At 44.3% G+C, this 7,348-nt stretch overlaps 2 pseudogenes; both read left to right on the top strand.

The window, feature by feature from the left end:
- Positions 1 to 589: 589 nt before the first annotated feature.
- Positions 590 to 2,440, top strand: LOC130194158 (interferon-induced protein with tetratricopeptide repeats 1-like; annotated as a pseudogene).
- Positions 2,441 to 3,423: 983 nt separating this feature from the next.
- Positions 3,424 to 7,348, top strand: part of LOC130194159 (interferon-induced protein with tetratricopeptide repeats 5-like) — an 8,005-nt pseudogene continuing 4,080 nt past the window's right edge.

Raw genomic sequence — 7,348 nt, forward strand, 5'->3', positions numbered from 1 at the left:
CACACACACAGTCATCCCGGTGGTGGTAAGTCAGTAGTAGCCAGCTGCTGCCCTGCAGACTGACGACGGAGGCGTGGCAGCCAATCAGTCCCTCTGGCCCTCCGACCACCACCAACATGCATTCTCATCCATACGAACCGGGGTGAGCCTGGGGCATGTCTTTATGATGGTGGGGAAACCGAGTACGGAGGAAACCCACGCGAGGCACGAGGAGAACATGCAAACTCCACACAGAAAGGACCTGGAACGACCGGGATTCGAACCCAGGGCCTTCTTGCTGTGAGGCGACAGTGCTAACCGCCCCCCCCCCTCCTCCCATCCTTCCTTACTTCCCTTTTTCCTTCCAAACTTTCAGATCCTGCACTGTTTATTTGTCACATACACAACCATGTACGCTGCCAGCAGTGAAATCATTTTCTTTCAAAGAACCTAACAGATTATTATTTATTATTTTTTTCCTGGGCATTCAATGCTCCTTACTCCATTTCTATCTTCTTCCCTTCCTAAACATGAAATAAACAATGATTATCCAAACATACACCCCACCAAGCATATTATATGAACCTAGTGATGTATTGTAATATTTGGTCTTTTCATCAGTTGTTTTCAGAGCAAAAAACGACTCGTGGCAAAACTGGAGGCCCTGCAGTGCCACTTCACCTGGAATATAGGGACCAACCAGAACAAACTTTTACGTCTCAACGACAAGCTGGTGGACATCGGCACAGAGGAGGGAAACAGCTGGCTGGGTCACATCTACAACCTGCAGGGGTTCATTCAGTACCAGCTGGGCTCCACCGAAGACGCCCAGAGTTTCTTCAACAAGGCTGCAGAGGCCTTCCGCCAGATGAGGAAAGCAGATGACGGTCCCTGGTTAGTGGTGAACTACGGGAACCTGGCTTGGCTGCACCACCACCTGGGAGACCAGGCAGAGCGAGGCCTACCTGTCAAAGGTAGACGCCTTGATGAAGAAATACCCATCACCATCGCAGGACGAGCTCCATGCAGAGACCTACGCTGAGAAAGCCTGGACCCTGATGAAGTTCAGCAACGACAGAGAGCTGGTGGCAGATTGCTTCCAGAGAGCCATCAAGATGCAGCCGGAGATGGTGGAGTGGAACACCAGTTACGTCTTAGGGTTAGTGAGTGACTTTAAGCACAACGAGCTGGAGGCTGACATCTTGGAGAAAATGAGAGTCGCCCAGGAACAGGATCCAGAGAACTTCTACCTCGCTGCTTGCTACCTTGAGCAACGTGGAAAGAAAGGAGAAGACGTTAAGGATGAAGCACGTGAGTTGGCCGTAAAGATTTTGAGAAATCCCCTCAGCAGCTGCAATGGCATGAAAGCGATACTAAGGGTTTACAGAATCTATGTTTCTATTGATGAGGCCATTGCTCTGGCAGAGGAGGCTCTGGAACTCCATCCAGATGAGCGCTATCTGAAGAGATGTGCTGCACTCTGTCTGAAATGGAAGATCATTTTTTTCAGGGACAGTCACACAACGCAAAGCATGATAGACAGAGCAGTCAGTCTCCATGAGGAGGTGATTTCTCTCTACCCTCATTTTTCACTTGTGGAGAAAATAGACCTTGCAAATATACATGCAAAGTCTAATAATGGCATGGATAAAGCTGACCAGATGTACCAGGACCTGCTAGAAATGGATCTGGAACCGGCAGAGAAACAGCTCCTCTACAACAAATACGCAACATATTTAAAATTCGATCGAAAAGATCACGACCAGTCAGTACGGTACCACATGAAGGCGGCAGAGATACCGGAACAATCCTTCTATCGTGCGAACAGCATCAATCTTCTGGAGAAGATCAAAAATAAAAGCCGGAACCGAAAGGGTAGAGAAATAGAGAAGTTTCTGGAAAACCTGCAAGAGCCATAGTGTTTGTTTTTTTACAACACTGATCCTAGTTCTGGAAACAAAATGTATTTCTAAAGAAAAATCTGAAAATACTTATAAATTGATTAGTTGTATCCTTTAGTGGCAGGTGTTTTAATGGGGAAAAGGCTTTAAAAAACTATATTAAAAATACTTGTTATTTGTATCACAGGCTGATCATTCAATATACCACGGGTCTTTTAAATAATATCCACTGTGACATGTCTAAAGTCATTATCATAATTATATATTACTTGGTTTATTGCAATAGATATTGATCATATGTCGTGTTTGTTATATTCCTGTTATGTGTTGTTTCCTCTCCTAGCACTGAATGTCACGTAAGAGCATTTATACTTCTACAGTACATGAAATCTGCTTTGCTGTATGTAAAATACTTTTGTATAATTAGTCAATTTGATGCACGCTGTAAACTGAATATAAGAGCCAGATGAGTGTATGGATTAAAAGGATGTCAAGCTGTGTCTCAGTCGTACACAGTTGCCTACCAATACTATTAAATATAATATGTGTACACGAAGAAATCTTCAAGTTGTGTTTTTTTGTGTGGTTACTATACAAGAAATTCATGTATTCTATAATGTTGCAGTACAGGGCGCGAATGGATTTAATCAGACTACAGCTCTTGAAAGCTCCTGCCAAAGATCATGTTTGGTTTAATTAAACAGAACCCCGTCAGTGTGAGGTGGAAACCAAACAGTACAGGGAACACCGGAAAGTGGCCAAAGAGCGGCACAATGCATGTGTCCAGGTAATTATATATTACTTGGTTGTGACGGCCCCCGTGTCTAATCACTAATCATGTCCTTAGGTGAGTGATTGCCGGATGCAGCACACCTGGTCCGAGAGCAGGAGGGCATAAAGGCCTTGATCTCACACTGCATGGCGCGCGTTGTTCTCCTCACAGGTGGAGTGGTGGTGGTCATGGTTTACTTTGCTGCTGGTCCCGTTGCTGTTGGTTTCCTTTGTTGTTGGTTTCCTTGAGTTTGGCTGACAACACTTACACTCCATTACACACACATGCACATGGGCACTACTGATGTTACTGACTGCCACACTTCACCAAGTTTTGTTTTGTTATTACGTTAAATAAACACTTTTCTTTGACTTAATGCTGTGGCCGCGCCATATTTGCCATGCCCTAAGAGCCGGGTTGTGACGAATTGGGGGCTCGTCCGGGATTTTCCCGTGTGCAGTAGGTGACTTTGTTCTCAGTCGCGGGATGGGATTGAAGATTCTCCCTGTTCCTTTGCACAAGATGGTGCTTGACTGTGCGCTGGTGAAAGGTGAGATAGCTGTTGGTGTGCGTCCGGCGTTACCTATTGAGGGTATACATTTTATTTTGGGCAACGGCTTGGCTGGTAGTACAGTTTGGACTGACACTCCTCCCGCACAGGTGGTCACATATTGTCCAATTGATGCTGCATTTGACGAGAGCTCCAGAGTGTTGCCTGAGGTTTTTCCGTCCTGCGTATTTACGCGCGCTATGAGCAGGTCAGACCCTGCCATGTCATTGGGCGACACGGTGGAGGTGGTGTCGGAGGTCCCGGTTCTGTCCGGGCTTCCTGTGTCACTGTCGCGCGGAGAGGTCGTGGAGCAGCGGGGTGGGGATTCGTCTTTGAGAGAAATGTTTAAGCGAGTTTTGCCCGTTTCGGAGATGAATGGTGCAGTGAGTGGCTACTTCTTGCAGAACGAGATGTTCGGAGGATGGCTTCCCATTGGTGAGGATTGTGGGGGAAATGAGGTTTTCCATCTTGTGGTGCCGACTTGGGTACGCTGTCTTGTCTTGGAGGTGGCGCATGATAGGTGTGGACACTTTGGGAGCCGGGGAGCATTAGAGGTTTCGCCAGACCCTTGGGTCTCTTCTGTGTGGATTTTGTGCTGAGCTGGATGTAGGCTGGGAGGAGGGGCTTCCGTGGTTGATGTTGGCTGCGAGGGAGGCTGTACAGGAGAGTACAGGTTTTAGCCCTCGTGAGTTGGCTTTTGGACATTCTGTGCGTGGTCCCTTGGCAGTACTGAGAGATGGCTGTGTGGATACGAAGTTGCCGGTAGGACTGGTGGACTATGTGAATGGTTTTGAGCATCTTTTGTTTCTAGATGGTGGTGTGGCGTGGGAGAAGTTGTCTGTGTCACGAGGTGGAGTGAAGAGGTTGTATGACCGACGTGCAGAGCAACATGGGTTCGGTCCAGGAGACCAGGTTCTCGTACTTGTGGCTATTGTTAGTTCCCCTTTTCAAGCGAAGTGTACGGGTCCAGGCACGGTCACGGAGAAAGCGTCTTGTCACGGGCACCGTTGCATTGAGTACAGTACGATGACGGTGATCCGTTTGGACACCGATTTTAAGGGGTGGGGGGTGTGACGGCCCCCGTGTCTAATCACTAATCATGTCCTTAGGTGAGTGATTGCCGGATGCAGCACACCTGGTCCGAGAGCAGGAGGGCATAAAGGCCTTGATCTCACACTGCATGGCGCGCGTTGTTCTCCTCACAGGTGGAGTGGTCGTGGTTTACTTTGCTGCTGGTCCCGTTGCTGTTGGTTTCCTTTGTTGTTGGTTTCCTTTGTTGTTGGTTTCCTTGAGTTTGGCTGACAACACTTACACTCCATTACACACACATGCACATGGGCACTACTGATGTTACTGACTGCCACACTTCACTACGTTTTGTTTCGTTATTACGTTAAATAAACACTTTTCTTTGACTTAATGCTGTGTCCGCGCCATATTTGCCATACCCTAAGAGCCGGGTTGTGACATGGTTCATTGCAATAGATCTTGATCATATGTTGTGTTTGTTATATTCCTGATATGTGTTGTTTCCTCTCTTCGCACTGAATGTCACGTAAGAGCATTTATACTTCTACAGTACATGAAATCTGCTTTGCTGTATGTAAAATATTTTAGTAACATTAGTCAATTTGATGCACGCTGTAAACTGAATATTAGAGCCAGATGAGTGTATGGATTAAAAGTATGTCAAGCTGTATCTCAGTTGTACACAGTTGCCTACCAATACTATTAAATATAAAATGTGTACACAAGGAAATCTTCAAGTTGTGGGTTTTTTTGTTGGTTACTATACAAGGAATTCATGTATTCTTCACAATGTTGCAGTACAGGGCGCGAATGGATTTAATCAGACGACAGCTCTTGAAAGCTACTGCCAAAAATCATGTTTGGTTTAATGAAACAGAACCCCGTCAGTGTGAGGTGGAAACCAAACAGTTCCCAGGGAACACCGGAAAGTGGCCAAAGAGCGGCACAATGCATGTGTCCAGGTAAGCGCTGTTCATATCAACACTGTGTTCACAACTTAATAAGTGTCTTTAAAATGATGCACGCTAAGTTAATATTTGGGTCAGTGACAAAAAAGGCTTCTAAAAAGGAAATTTAAAAAAAACTTACACAATTTAATGTAATGCACATTTATTTGTGTGGAACAAGTCTCATTTGTTAAATAACTTATGTAAAGTGGTTGAATCTATTTTTAACTATCTTTTTAATTCACATGCTAAAGAAATGTCAGGTGGTGCAACCACGTATTTGTAAATGTATATATATTCCTATTTCCTACTATTTATTATAACTGAAATCTTTTTGCAAGTATCTCTTGGAGTGTCTACAGCAGGGCTATTCAACTATAGTAGCCAGTGGGCCGAATAAGAAAATCACGGGGGGTGTGAGGGCCGCACAGAGTATTGATCAAATAATGGCTAAAAATGAAAAACAGTAATGTATATTTCCACAGGTAAACAGTCACACACGAAAATGCGTCCGTATTGTGTGGCAAGTGTTGCGAACAAGCATCACTATAAACATGTTTCAAAGTGTAAATATCCGCTCAAGGTAACCAGTTGTTTCAGATCCCTTCAACCAAACTGTTCCCATGAAAACATAAGAAATGTGACTTACAGTTTTTCTCCATTGCTTTGGCTCAATTCTTGAAACAGAAATTACATTCTCAAAGATCTTAGTGCATTTGGTAAAATAGCATATATGGTTCAGCACAACTACATAGATCACCTTCAAAAGGTCACATCTCACCCAAAACAGTTAACTCAAGCTTCAAACCCAAATAATTTTCTCATAAAAAATAGTCAGTGCCCCCAAAATGAAAACTTCCTTCTCGATTGCTGTGGCTCATCTCTCTTGAAAAAAAGGACATTCTCAAAGCTTTAAATACATTTGCCAAAATAACCTAGATGGTTTAGCAAAACACTATGGCACACCTGCAAAAGGTCATATCTCTCCCAAAACAGACAACTCATTCCTTTTCTCATACAAATAGTCAGTGCCCCCAAAATGAAAAGTCCCTTCGTCATTGTTTAAACACTGCAGGTCAAAATGTTTAGATGTCTTGTCGGTATGGCAGTGGACCATAGAAATATCCCTCATGTGCACATTTCAATCTTGGCTTAGTCCTTTGACACTGAATGGTTACTGTAGGAGATGTTTTCTTTCCAGAATACTATGTGTATCAAACAGAACAAAGATTCATTCAAGAGGAGCCAACAAGGTTTCACATCACATACTGTATTGCACTTATACTGCCATGGAAATTATTACAGTAATTGCAAAACAGAAACAGAAAATGTGTACAGCAAAAAATAGTGTCAAACAAAAAGCACATCAAAAATGAAATGAAGTATAGCCTACACTACTGTAACAAACAGTAGCAAAGCTGGAGTTCATCCTCCCTCTCCTGCTCGCCCGCTCACGCCTGTCTGGACACAGATTTTCGTCAACATCGCATCTGATGTTCTCCTTGCGATGCAACGGGAAGAACCGCTGCATGACGCAACCATCTGCTGTGACATCGGCACAAGCAGCATCCATTGCCTGAAGAAGGCACCTCTGGTTTAGAGCCCGATGCTCATACACCCTCCACCACCACGCACCCTTGCTCCTCTTCCTCTTCTTCTTCCTCCTCTTCCTCGAACAGGCAGTTGCCCTTGTTCGTTTACCTGGCCAGGTGCTTCCATGTTCATACTGTAAACTGTACTGAACTTTGTCAAGCCCTAGATATTTGATGGAAGCATTTATACTCCTGGATAGCACCTGTCAGCTAACTGAAATGACTGTGATTGGTGATCGGATGTGAGAAAATCCCCCTTGATGAGTAAAGTTCTAGTTGCACCTGAAAATGAAGCCGATGATCCAAGAGATCCATATTACAGGATATACCATGATGTTTTTCATGGTATTATGTGCCTGAACGATTTTGACAGTGGAGTGAACTATTGTGCAGGTGATGATGGACACAAGGAAATGATGCCAAGATGTTTTGCAGAGAACAACCACTTGACTGAGAAGCAACAGTCAGTTTAGACCAGCAAGATGTATTCAATTGGTAATTGGGCTAACTGAAGGCAATTGTACCTAACCGTTTGCACAGATGTGCTAAATCATTTGAAATGTGTGCAAATTTTACTT

This window comes from Pseudoliparis swirei, chromosome 5, assembly GCF_029220125.1.
Source record: "Pseudoliparis swirei isolate HS2019 ecotype Mariana Trench chromosome 5, NWPU_hadal_v1, whole genome shotgun sequence".
In the NCBI taxonomy this organism is placed as follows: Eukaryota; Metazoa; Chordata; class Actinopteri; order Perciformes; family Liparidae; genus Pseudoliparis; species Pseudoliparis swirei.